General features: G+C 25.9%; 1 protein-coding gene across 1 annotated transcript in view; it reads right to left on the bottom strand.

Moving 5' to 3' along the window:
- The window catches only part of LOC136975019 (uncharacterized), a 43,869-nt gene extending 32,322 nt beyond the window's left edge, over nucleotides 1-11,547 (bottom strand). Inside the window, exon 1 of the mRNA XM_067270010.1 lies at nucleotides 11,392-11,547. The gene's annotated coding sequence lies outside the window, so the exon portion shown is untranslated. The remainder of the gene's footprint in view (nucleotides 1-11,391) is intronic.
- Between the last annotated feature and the right edge of the window lie 1,377 nt (nucleotides 11,548-12,924).

Here is a 12,924-nt window from a genome sequence, read left to right as displayed (position 1 = left end):
GCAGTCACGTTACCGTGTACGAATAAACCAAACAATTGACGTGTTTAATTTTTGATATTGTTGAAAGAAATACCACGTTGTCAAGTAGTTAAAAATTAAACTCATTAATTTTCAAACATCTATATGGATCCTTTACTATTTTATAAACCTTAAAACCCCAAGTTCTGTTGTTTTACCAATTTTCTTTAACTTAAAATGTTTTTATTTTTTAAACATCAGAATTTTTGCTTGCTTTATATATTAAACTTTTATAATTTGTTTGATGTCGTAGACGATAATCTTAAAGAAAAAATATTTACTTTATTCTCTCTTTAAGTTTAAGATCTTTTTTCTAAAATATCTTATTTCGAGTACAAAAAACCAATGTCATTCAGTTAATTTCGAGACAGGGATCAGATTTAATTATTACGCAGAACACGCACCTGTTTAGGGTTCAAAATAGAAAATAAAACCCCCAATTTTTTCATCTTTAATATTACGAGTTTTCTTTTATCATCATATAACAATAGAAATTTTAAATACATGAAAATAAATATCTGTTATGCAGTGGTCTATGAGTCTTAAAGCCCACAAGCTCTTGATTTACATAGCCATTTTGTTTATTGATTCTTGCTGTCGATGTCTTTGAGGAACAAGGCCCATATATAATTAACAAAATTGAGGTTGGCCATATAATAGTCCCGTAAAATAAATTGAATACGTCTAATTTAGAGGTCGACAAAAGAGGTGATTACTGTGTATTTAATAAACCAATTTTTTCAAATTTTATAACGTATTTTTTACTTCAAAACGTATACAGTTATATCAAATTATATAACAAATGTCAATTATAGATCGTAGTGATATATTACAATTTAAGTTATATTAAATACCAAAATTATTCCTTTACTCATAATGAATAAAATGAATAATCTGTTTAAATTTACATTACAGTACACTAAAATACAATAAGTGATAGTTAAAAAGGGGTTAGTGAACTTGATTGAACTATAAGATATGTATAGAATAATATAATAGACAGTCGGATGGCCGAGTGGTTAAAGTGGTGGCCTACCGCTCCGAGGACCGGGATTAAATCCAGACGGGTGAATAAACCCCGGAAATTTTTGAGGGCAGTCGTGCCCCATCCTGTTCAGCACCTATCCGAACCATTGTGGACTTAATCGAACTCGCGATGAGCTTGGTAAAAAGGTCCTCTTAGTGTTCTCGAGGCGGAAAGAGTTTTAAAAATATTAGATTAACCTGGTAAATCGGATTGTTAAGAAGTTGATTTTGTGAGAATTTCTGAAGGTTTTCCTCCGCGTATTTAAAGAAAAATTCTTAAATCTTTATATGAAAAAATTTCTAAAAAATTATATTTAATATATATTTAATTTTAAAATTTATTATACCACTTCAAAGCTTTAATAAATACAAGCGGTAACAACTGCAATAAAAAGGTATTAAGTTACGGATTACTTTGTGCAGTTTGAGTTTTTTCATTTATTTATTTTTACAAAAAACTACAAGATTAGTTGAAAAATCACAGCATTGATAAAGCTAATTATAAATTTTTATCCGAGATAATTTAGAGAAAATTTATGCTGAGAACTAACTTATTTTATTTAAATCATCACATAAAAAATGAAATAAAATAATCGATAAAATTTCAAAAGTCGTAGAAGATATTTCTTCTAACACCAAGGGAATACGATTGAAGTGAAAAAGTAGAAATTCAAATGAGTTTAGAACTTGATTTAAATATAATTTAAATATTTAAGTTGCGAAATTAAAATTATTTAATCTTAAAATATTTACGATTAATTAATTTTCAAGTATTTTTATAAATTAGTGTTTTCTTTTAAAATAATATTTATTATAAGTCGGTAATTGTTATGTAAATATATCAATATTAAATTTCCACTAAAAATTATACAGTAATTTGAATGACAATTAAATCTATTAAATACTTTTATATTCCGCATAATATTTAAATTTAAAAAAAAATTATTATGTAAAGTAAAAGAAATAGTTTATATAATTTTTTTCATAAAATCAGAAAGATTTTGTACAGATTTTTGAAGAAATTAACGTGCTTTTGGTGCCCCAAAAACTTGAAGCGTATGCTTTTAAGGCCCATGAATACGTATAAATAACACTAGAAATTCGTGACCTTCCGCAGACACCTTTTCGGGAGGACAAAGCCCAAGCTTTACCCTCGGTTTTTTTCACAAGTAGATTATAGAATACAGTATGGCATCGATACAAAAAGACAGAGAAAGCTTTGTGGAATTATTATACTTGACCCCAGTGCCTCGTTTGCCCCAACTGCAGATGGAATTCGTCACACTACTGCCACTTCAGACCTAGTTGGTATCGTGTAATATGGGCATTATATTACAGGCCTTAAGTTATATAAAAGAGGTCCAAATCCTAGGCCTTGCATGACCTAAAACTGCCATAAGCACGAAGTGACTCAAATTTACGTATAGAAATAAGATAAGGAAATTGTAAAGAATAATGTATTAAATATTTAATAGTAATTTTATTTTTACACAAATGCTTCATCTCAGAAAAAAGAACGAAAACGTAACTTCTACTTCGTGTTATGTAACTGTATTATGTAATACGTAACTGTTAATAAAGCGAAACATTTAAGTAATCAAATATTCGATTTGAAATTATATTAAACATCAAACAGATGTAAATATACGCTGTTACAAAAATGGCTTCCAGCGGTTAGTACTTGTGTATCAAAGCTTACTAAGTGTCGGTAAGCTTTGATATACCAAACTAGAATCGTTAATGCAGACGAAACTGTTCGATAGTATTCAGAACACTGATCTTCACTATAAGACAATGTAAAATGTGTACAAAATCACGACTGGAATATTCCAAATAAGTTACCGTCATTTAGCTGAGAAGTGGATTTTTCGAAAAAGTTAGGGCATTTGTTTTAAACTTTCAAATTAACTCAATCTATGTTATACTGTTATAACTCACGAGTCACGCAGGGTAGAGTTATTTGAAACTATAAGTTTATAAAGTATCGTGATATGAGTTAATCTTACATTCAGAACAATATTTCACCGTTAGCGTGATTAGTTAAGTAGAACTAGTGAGAAAATAAGTATATATTGCAAATAATTTAAAAACGATCAATTCCACTAACCGCAAACCATAAAGAAAATTATTCCTATTTTTATTATTATATAATTTCTTGAAATTATGCTTACTAATGATCTTTTTTACGCAATTTTTACTAATAAAATCGAGTGCATTTACTTTAAAATTAAATAAATTAAAAAATTATGATTAAAAATCGTAGCCTGGCATTATATAATTATATAAAGATCTTATATCATATCGTGATTTATAATATATCAAAATTATTTAAAATAAACCAGCAAAGAGTTGCTTAACTTTCTCAGCGACATTTACAATATCGGTGGCGCCATCTGTTGTTATATTTTTATATATTATAAAATGACAAAAAACTGAATTTTTAATCGATTTTATAGAAAAAAAAATTGTATATGCTAATACGAGTAAAATCGTCATTAAGTCTGACCCTACATGACCCCATTTATCTCCCCATCCCTTCGACCTTTAACCACCAAAATTTAATAGCATCAATTCCCCTAATACAAAAACATTCCTGCATAATTTCAGAAAATTTCGATAAAAGGAACGGGAGTTATTAAGCTTCAAAGAGGGTGAACAAAATCGCCAATCCCACACACTAACATTTATACATACAGAAATTACACCCGAATTTTTTACATTTCTCGACGTTTCAAGGTGTCCTAAGTACAAAAATGTAAAAATCTGAAGGTAGAGGATCATTTTTGACCGATGTATTAATAAAAATAGCTAAAATTTTTAAAGAATATTACATTTTATTTACTTTTTTTGAAGTTCAAAGCACTTTAAGAATATTTCTAGAAATCAGACCGTAATTTTCTTCATATCCAGCCGTTTAGGCATACTGGAAATGCTGTCTAAAATGACAGATTGCATGAGTTTCTGTACTTTTTAGGGAACAATCCTCGTTCTCCTTTTCGAGATTAGACTATTATCAAGATTATTTCAGAATAAAATATTATATAGAGTAATTCAAATTTAAATTTCAAGAAATTTAGTCGTAAAAACTCTTCAAATTTCACTGCAGAACTTTCTTATTATATATATATATATATATATTTATTACAATAGACTTTAATAAAAGTTTCCGAAGTTTTTGTCAATTTGGAATTTTAATTAATATATAGAAAATTATAGTCTGAAGCAGGCCCTATCTTTTTTAAAGCCTCACATTTATGGGAGCCTTAAAAAATTTTCTTACGACTTATTTATTCAATTGCATTTATTTTATATTATTATTTTTATTTTTTTAAATATATAATACAGCGTTTAAAATTTTTGTTTTTAATACGTCGAGGGCCTCGTGTCTGACGTTTCAGATTACAATTGTGTTGTATATCAAACTTGCTACTGTTTCTAACAATAATTAAATTATCCATACTTTGTCTAATTTACTATTATTTAACCTAACTAAATACGCACAAAAATATATTTTATATTCTTAAATCAATCGAAAATTTTCGAAGTAGGCTTTCAAAAGTAATTATTTTTCTATTATCCTCTGAAATACTTTAACATGACCGCGAGTTAATTTTGGCGAAATTTAATTCTCCCTTTGAACTTCAAAATTGTCCATTAGGACCGATTCAATTCCTGTTAGAAAACGTTACATTAAAGTAGAATTCACCAACCGGTAGCTCACCATCCCTAGGGATGTACAACTGTATTTGCTGATAATGTCATTATCTTTCTGTATAATAAAAAGAAATTCGCCGGCTAAATTAAGTTTTAAAAATATGACTTTATAAGTAATAAATCGATATAATAAAATTTTACATCGACAACTTCACTGTATTAATTAAAGTTATTGGAATGAGTTAAAAAGATAATCCACGTAAGATCTTAAAAAAAATTAACTTAAGGATATAGAAATAGATTTAATAATTAATTTTTTCCATTATATATAATAATAATTTTAAAAATAGCCACAAAATAACATAACGTTACTTATAATGGATTATCCAGTCACGAAACACAGTAATGAAGACAGAATGATAGATAGAAATAATGACCTGTAAGACTTTTTGATCAGCTTTTGGCTAAATGATTGCTAGGATGAAAAGCTGATGCGGAAGAAAGGATCCGAATTCCTCATTATTGACGGGTTTGTATTTGATACAACCGAGATTTTTTCTCTTCCTTTCACAATTTGCCTTTCTGGCAAAAAAATAAATACTAAAGTATACAATAAATATACAGTAAAACTTGTCCAAAACGGAATGAAAACTTGCCTAAACGAGACGAGAGCGATATTTTCTATGTTGAAAAAGAACCTATTCAAAACGGAAACCTGCCAAACCGAAAAAATATTCGGTACGGTGCGAGTCCGGTTTACACAGGTTTTACTGAACTTCAATAAAATCTGTGTTAATCGGAATCGCAGGTTACCGATTTAGTTTTCTTAAGAAGATGATAGCAAATCAAGTGCCCACGTAGGGCTAGCGTAGTATATTGAAGGGATTATTAGGGTGTTAAATAGTTAATGAAATATAATTATTGGGCCGCAATTTTTAAATAAGGAGAACGGAATTAGATGACTGGCACGACTCGATTGTTATCAGGAGAAGTGTGATGTACAGGGGCACGACATCACTAAAATTCAGACCAGATATGGAACGTTTAGGGATTCGGGATTTTCTTTATCATCTAAAAGTCTGTGTATTCTGTGTATCAATATAATGAAACTTTTATAATATTTTCTGTTACTAATACTTTATTTTAATACGTTATTAATGCCTTTAATCTCTAACAAATCATTTTATACTGTATTTACTTATAATTAACATCAAATTTTTTCCCGATGATTCCTTTTTAATGACTAGAATTATATTAAATTCGAATTAATACAGTATTATTTTTTTATTAAATATTTTTAGTAACATTCTTCAATCTCTTTTTATATAATTGGATTTTTTTTCTTTGGTTTTATTGTATATTTAAAGTATAAAATAAATTACAAAACTCATTTTTTATATTATTATAGTAACAATTTACATTATATTTGATCATAATTTAAAAAATGATATATTTAAAACTTTCAAATCTTATTAAATATTCTTGTTTTATCAAATTTAAAGACAATTAAGAGGTGTTTTTTAGATGAATATATGCCTTCTTATCAATAAAACTAAGTAAACATAATAATAATTTAATTAATAATGAAAAATAAATTGAATTAGGTGCTAGAGTAGATGAATGTTGTATGGAGTATCTTCAGAAAAGACAATATGAAGTGCTTCTGGAAGCATTTAACTAATTAAAAAACTAAAAATAAAAATAAAAAGCTACATAACAATAGCTCTTACTGAAGAACAATAAGGAGAATTAATAAAAGAATTGTCTATAGACATTTATATAACACCTCTTTCATCAATAACTAATTAATCATTTTATTAAATATTATATATTGAACACAACTTTCTATATTATTTTCCATAAGTAAGTAACCTAAGTTTTAGATAAGTATTTATCTGTGTTAAATAATACAGAATTAAAGCAAATTTAAAATAACTAATTAGTACCTCTGCAAATTATTTTAATTAAAACTTTAGATTTTGCACACAAGTTCATTATTAAAGTAAATGAAAAGACAAAAGAATTGTTAAAATAAATATTTCATACAAACAAATAAAATTTGTATTATATTATAGGAAAATAAAATGAAAATAAATTAGATTTTTTGCAAAATTAAATTAATGACAAGTAAAACACATTAAAACTTTTATTGAGAGAAAGAATAATATTTTATGGTCAAGAGTTGCAGAAAAATATTTAAAGAATGAATTAAATATATATAATTATATAAAACTAATTTATTAATTTAATATTTTTATACTAATAAATAAATATATTATATCAATTTAATACATAACCAAATTAGTTTAAATAATACAACATTATTATTATTATATCTACACTCGACTCTCTTGTATTCATTAATTTAAATTAATTTATATTATTTAAAAAATATATAATGCTATTTTATTTAAAAATGTGTAAATTAATTGAAATTTATTGTATTTATACTTGTCATAATTTTAGTAAAAATATATAAAATTATGTTAGCCTTTACAATAAATTCGTTAAATTATCTATATTACAATTCCCAATATGGTCGCTAGCAATCCCCAAAAGATCTGTCGATTTGTCTAAGGGGTCGATAAATTAATGGGAGCCATTTGGGAGTCGGTGGATAAATTTATTATTATTATTATTTTATTTTTTTATATCAAAATATATACTAAAAATAAATTTATTATATTATATAAAGATATTATAATACATTTTCTAAGTTTAAATTTTAGTAAAATAAAAAAAAACACAGTTTAAAATTTTTATTTATATTTAATACATAAAATATTATTTCATCCTCTTATTCTGCATCAGCGAATTAAATAGGGCTCTGATAGGGGGTGAACGATTGGAAAAAAGGGGGAAATACCTGCTAAGAAGCAAATAAAAATTTATTTTTAAAGAGATTTTTTTAATTAAACAATCTTTAGAAATATTTTGATTGGAGTTTTGTTTATTGACTCGAAGCTATTTATTTTCTATTAATAATATACGAACAAAAATGAATTTTAAATTAAAGCGGATCGATATACCGAATGATGAATTATCTTTTTATCCCGTATATAAAGGCAGCATTCATTATCATCAAGTTTTGTTCTCAGTAGCGTTGAGTTATCGAAATGCGAATGAATGGCAGAAATCAATCATAAAACGATAGCAACGACATATCGATTGACGAATACAGAAAAGCCGCATATATTTCATATATTTTTATTATATACAATGAGGATTACGCCGAATGATTTCTCATTTATCGAGAAGACGAGGGAGGGGAGAAAAAAGAAAAAAAGAAAGGAAAGACGAATCACTTCGGGCGTGATTCGTGAAGAATATTGTTTAAGTATGAAAGTGTTATTTATTGTTATTGATTTACACCGTGTTTTTCTACAAACTTTCTAAAGTTGTTAGTGTGTTTCCTTTAAAATTTCCACCGTGTACTTGGCGAAAGTGGTGGTTATTGTTGGAATTTTGAGAATGATTTACGATTGAATCTTGTCATCAACCGTATTGCGGCAAAGTTCGCCACCCACGCAACATTCTGCTATTGGATAAACGAAGATAAACAGTAACTGACGAAAGTCAAGGTCGAAAAAGTTACGAAGAAGCGAAAGAAACTTGTAAAAAAAAATAAATAATGACTAAAATTAAAACCAGCCGTGAATTTTATTTACACACGAAATACATACAATAAAATTAAACTAAGTAAAGGAAGTAATTAGAACATAAAAACATCCATTTCCTTTGAGAAAGTTGATATTTTAAAAGGTAAGTATTTATATAAATTTATTATATTATAACAATTATTTCTTTAATTTTAATTACGTAAGGTGTTCTTCTATGACGGAGAGGAAAGCCTTTTATATATTAGCCTTAAATATAATAAACTTAAGGCTTACAGTAACAGGCCTTAAGTTGCGACCTTAAGTGTGAGACGTTGAACTGTAACTAATTTATTACGGTAGTTTAGCTTATATACAAGTTTGATTCTAATCCTATATATTTATGGGGGGGTTGTCTAATATTCTATTCAATACTTGAAGTTTAGTTATAATAATCTTCCATTCTACTCACGTGTGAAGTATTACTATAGAGAATTTAAAACGTGAATTAGAAAATGAGAGATTTTAATTTATTAAATTAAAAATCATTAATATATTTGCTATTTATCGAGATTTTAATAAATTAATCAATCAAATAAACTAGTTTTCTGTTAATTATAGAATAAAACTTGATTAAAAATCAATATAGGAGTATACGTAAAATTTATTACATTTGTTTATTACTTTAAGGAACACAATAATAATTTCTGCTCTAATTTATATCTTAACCAGTTAATTTAAGCAATCAAATTATGTTATAAATCTTAAGATAAGGCAAAAGATTGAATTGAAATCATGCTAAGAATATGTAAGATTATCATCCATGGAAAAATTTAATTGATATTTCCTCTTATCGGACATCTTTCTGGAAGTTTTTACACGTTATAACCCTTTAAAAACATTATTTTATATTAAAAATGATTATAATTTTTATAATTACTTCTCCTACTATTATTTAATTATAATAATTCTTTAATATAAGCATCTACTTGTTACTTTTATCGAAAAACAATTAAATGCAGTACTCCCCGCTACAAAAAAAAAGAAATAAAATTTAATGATTTGTAGTTGAAATGCAATAAATTTCTTTAAAATATTTCTAAATATATCTAGAAAAATTTTTATTTAATGGCACGACATTTTGTATAAATGGACAAAATTGTAATAACGTCGAGGATGGTCGATTTAACGTATGATTAAATATCCCAATTATATGCATTACTTATCTTTATTTTTGGAGAATTTTCGTAATAATAACAGTTAATAAATGTAAATACCCGATAAATATTTATAATCTTTAGAGTTTTATAAATTATATAGGGCTAATTGCTTGATGTAAACGGAAAATTTCGTATTAAATTAAATAATAAAAATAAAACATTAACGTTCGAGTCATTAGTAAAAAATCCCACGGATAAGTTACCATATGGATAAAGACTTGATATTAGTTTCCCTACCTAACCACAAAAAATAATTTCCTGTATAAAGAATAATTGGATGAAGGAAGAGAGAAACAAATTAGAAGATCAATTGTATTAATCATTTATCATCCGATAATGACAAGAAATTTGATCGAAGATTACAATGCGTTAAAGTAGTAAACATATTCAAAATTCTTTAAGTCTTTACTTACTCATTAATTAATCATTGTTTCAATAGAAGGATATCATTGACTGAAGGTATCTTCGCACAATATAACGTCGAAGAAGAAGTTATTATTATTATTATTTTTTATACATTACTTAAAAACCATTTTGAATACATTACGACGAAACCATAAATCAAAAATTCTTAAAATTCCTTTTCATTTATTATTAATTTTATTATTTAACAAAATACAACGAAAAAGTTTCTTTATAATTAATTTATTTCGTTAAAAAAAACAAACTTTATTCAATTTTAATGGAAATTTTTTTTAAATATCAGTTAAAAAACCAGTAAACGTATTACACATTTTTTTATTATTATTTATCTATTCGGTACGTTATAAAGAATATATATTAGATAATTAGTATTAATGTTTATGATGCTATTATTTCTAATTAACTATAAAGACGGTGTGTTAATAAAATTCGACTTTAACAATTTTCTCTCGGTGTTAATGAAAATAACTTTATGGCGTGTACGTGTAATGAAAGTAAAACCCTAATATAAACTTATATAAATGAGATTTAACAAACATTAACAATAAATATTATACGAAACGTATTTTAAATGATAATTAGTTTTATTTAATAAAATTTATTTAAGTCACACGCTGTTTATGTGATAAAGATCATCGAGATGATAAGATGCATCCTTGAAGATCTTGAGAAACGAGGAAGAAAATGAGGAATGATCTTATCCATTTAAAATTTCAGATATAAATATACATTTTCCAGCATAACGGCTGTTAATATAACAAAGCTTATAATTAAAAAAAAAAAATAGTAAAAGAAAAAAAGAAAGATGGATGATCTTTCCTATTAGAAAACTATTGATAAATGATACTATAATGTTATTGTTAATTTTTCTATACAAATATATTAAAATTTTATATAATTTTTAAACATAAATACTAATCATTCATTCGTTGATAAGCAGTATTAAACTAATAATTAAACGTAGAAAGTAATATGAAAATGCTTAATTAAATTTTTTAAATGTAGTTGTTATTTAAATTTAAAAATATTATTTATTTTCTTATATAATGAATTTTTATTTAACATTTAATATTCGTGTCAAAATTTATTTTGTAAATTTAAAATCGAAATCTTCCGAATGACAGGACTGGCAACAAGTATAGACATATACTATATGAGATTACAAACTTGTTGAAAGATTCGGATTTTTGTTTATCAAAACCAAAAGTTAACATCGATTTATTCGCCTATCGACATATTTTTCACGAAATTAGAAAATTTCATATTATAAAATCCATCAAAACGTTCATATTTAAGCATCCAAATATTAATAATAACAATAATAAATTCCTTATTTTATACGCCACCAATCTTACATTGTAAAATATATTTTTTTAAATATTTTAGTAATTCGATAGGGAAAGGTTGAAAGCTGTACACGGGGGTAACTTTATATTAAAATCAATGTTACTTACCAACAAATGTTTGTCTACCACACGTTCGAAGAGCTGAAAGTTGTTACAATGACGTCTCGCTTGCTGCAGTGACTCTCCAATGGACAACAACCGCCTACGCTAGGAATCTCTTTTCCTCAAAGGTTACCACGTTGGGGGAGAAACATGGGCTTACAATACGCATGTGTAGTTTTTGGTTGTCATGGTAACTAAACGATCGTCTACAAACAAGACTCGATTCAGACTGAACGGATGGTCGCCTCCGACTATCTCTTCTTCCCTTTTGCTAAAAATACAAATAAATTAAAGTCTATCCATTATTAATGAAGATAAGAATTAATATCTGTTTTACTTCAATTCAATTATAGTAGTTTCATTCTTAAAAAGAATATACAAAATTAGCTTCAATAGTTAATGTAACTAGGAACAGGTTTGAGATCTAACATTAAAATCATCAATAACTATTGAGAAACTTTCTATTTTATATATATATAATTATTATATTTTTATATAGCTAATAGAAAGAATTATATAGAAAATTCGGTTTAATCAAGAAATGTTTATACATAGATTAAGATATAAACAAGTGCCTTTCTTGTAGTCTAAATTAACATTAGTTTCATCCAAATAAACAGTGAAAAAAGATTTAATTTTGCATAAATTACGAATGCCAAAATTGTAAGAAGAGTTACATAGAAACAACAGAGAAGTTAAGACGTGTAATCAGGACAAATACAGTGTTTAGTGACGAGAGATAGAAACTAGAAAAATGTACCCAAAATAGAGAAATAGTAATATCTATGCCATTACTTTTTGTATCAAGATGAAGTTATTAATATTATTAAGATGAGGAGGGAATTTTTAATCTTTCAATGAACTGATAGAAATAAAATCTTTTTCTTTTTTTTATATTTATTTACAAAAATATTATTATATTATTCTTAAATCTTTTAAATAATAATAATATTATTATAAACAAAAAGTAATAAAAATGAATGATGAGAGGAGAATCCATTTGAAGATAATTTACAAAACGTTAAATACTTTTTCAGTAATAGAATTAATTAATATTTAGAGAGAAAAAAAATGGAGTTGTTTTAATTTACGATGAATTAACGAGTCCTATACGTTTCGGAATTCAATTAAGATAAACTCTAAAGACCATTATTGAAAACTAAATTAATTAGCCGAAATCCCTGTAAAGCTACAGACAATTTAAAAGGTAACTTATCAAATGGTTCAAATTTTCTCATCTTGTAAATTCAAATGATAATTTTCGAATTTGGCAATTAAACGGGATTTTAATTTTAAATATGTTTTAAAGAATAATTAAACAAACTCTTTAAATTCTATTTAAGCTTCGAAGAACGAAAATGAATCCAATTATATAATTAATGATGTTTCTAATTTATAATTAATAAATATAAAGCATTTTCTATTATGTGACTAATGATGATGTTATATTATACCGAATAGATACAATTTATTCGAGTGCCTCTTTAATTTCAACCCTTATAAAGCATTCCGAAGATATTAACGTAGATTCGAATGAGT

Source organism: Centruroides vittatus, unplaced genomic scaffold (genome assembly GCF_030686945.1).
Source record: "Centruroides vittatus isolate TY-2023 unplaced genomic scaffold, ASM3068694v2 contig_361, whole genome shotgun sequence".
NCBI lineage: Eukaryota > Metazoa > Arthropoda > Arachnida > Scorpiones > Buthidae > Centruroides > Centruroides vittatus.
This window is presented reverse-complemented; position numbering and strand designations above follow the sequence as displayed.